Below are 1,239 nucleotides of genomic sequence, written 5' to 3'. Positions count from 1 at the left end.
GACTAGAAAGACCATATTTCTGCTATGCTGGCTTCTGTCTATTGGGTCCATGTTAAAAGACTAGAAAAGACTGAATACATTACGTTGACACCATTTAGTAAGCCCTTTTAAACTCAGTTGTTGCTGTACTGATTTAGAAAATGTTTGCATTGTTATATATCACATCATTTCCAGTGGTAGGAGATGGTGTAAAATTGCACTCTAAAGATATTTGAAGGCATCCTGAATAACTCTGCTCAGCCACTTTAAAACAACAACAGTAACATCAGTACTCCTCTCTCTGTTGGAAAAAATAAAATAAAATTCACAGAATAAATTCAGAGATATAGAAAATCATTCGCACCCACAACCATCAGGCTTTAATAGATGAGCTATGTCAGACATATGAATTTCCCTATGGGATTAGGTCATTTCAATTTAAGCTTATTTAAATTTTCTTAATTATTTTTTTAAAAATTGGTTTTAACTTCATTATTTTTTTTTGCATATTGTATTCTTGTTTTTAAAATTATTTTTTAGTTACATAGCATTATTTAAGCTATGTTAATTGTTATGTATAGAAAAGTTCAGAAAACTTTGGGGTTGTAGTGGCTTTTGTCTCATGTGTTCATGGAGTGATGCAGTGTCACATCATATAGATATATATATATATAGTTATTAAAATTAAATAATTTCACAATATTCTAATTGGCTGATAAAGATTTGCACATGTGTAATAATGAAGACTTCCACGGAAAGCTCAGTTTTTGAGACAGCAACTGTCTGTTCTCTGGCTCATACCATGTGCCTGTCAGCCTTTTGAAATGGGATGGACTATGGTTGCTGTGTGCCTTCACAGCAAGGCACGCCACTTAGTGTGCCTGGGTATAAATTCAGGACTGAAGCCTTGGAAGTATTTGATCAATTTAACCACGTACTAACTGAACATCTGTACTAACACAAGAGTCTCACTGGAGTAGAAGCAAAGACCAGTCCAGGATTTGGATAGAGAAGAAAACAAGAACAGGTAGGATAACATTTAGACTTACGTTTGGTAAATGAGTGAAAACCGTAGAGTAAGGAATAAAAATGTCAAAACACAATTAGCCATGTTTGACTTAACTGTTTCATGCAATTTTGGGTTGGTTGTCTTATAAAGATGTAATTTATTTGAAGTGTAGCTGCACAGCAGCTGAAAACAATAACATTGTTTATAACTATGGCAATGAAAGTCTTTGTTTGGTAAATGCATGGTGGTAC

At 33.7% G+C, this 1,239-nt stretch overlaps 1 protein-coding gene across 2 annotated transcripts in view; it reads left to right on the top strand.

The window, feature by feature from the left end:
* The first annotated feature begins 769 nt into the window (after positions 1-769).
* stxbp6l (syntaxin binding protein 6 (amisyn), like) overlaps positions 770-1,239 on the top strand; it is a 21,018-nt gene continuing 20,548 nt past the window's right edge. The window contains exon 1 of one of the 2 annotated variants that reach the window (XM_005747783.1): positions 770-1,006. The gene's annotated coding sequence lies outside the window, so the exon portion shown is untranslated. The remainder of the gene's footprint in view (positions 1,007-1,239) is intronic. The other variant, XM_005747782.2, reaches the window with a different exon arrangement.

This window comes from Pundamilia nyererei, unplaced genomic scaffold (assembly GCF_000239375.1).
Source record: "Pundamilia nyererei isolate P.nyererei 1_Seehausen unplaced genomic scaffold, PunNye1.0 scaffold00204, whole genome shotgun sequence".
Classification (NCBI taxonomy): Eukaryota; Metazoa; Chordata; class Actinopteri; order Cichliformes; family Cichlidae; genus Pundamilia; species Pundamilia nyererei.
This window is presented reverse-complemented; position numbering and strand designations above follow the sequence as displayed.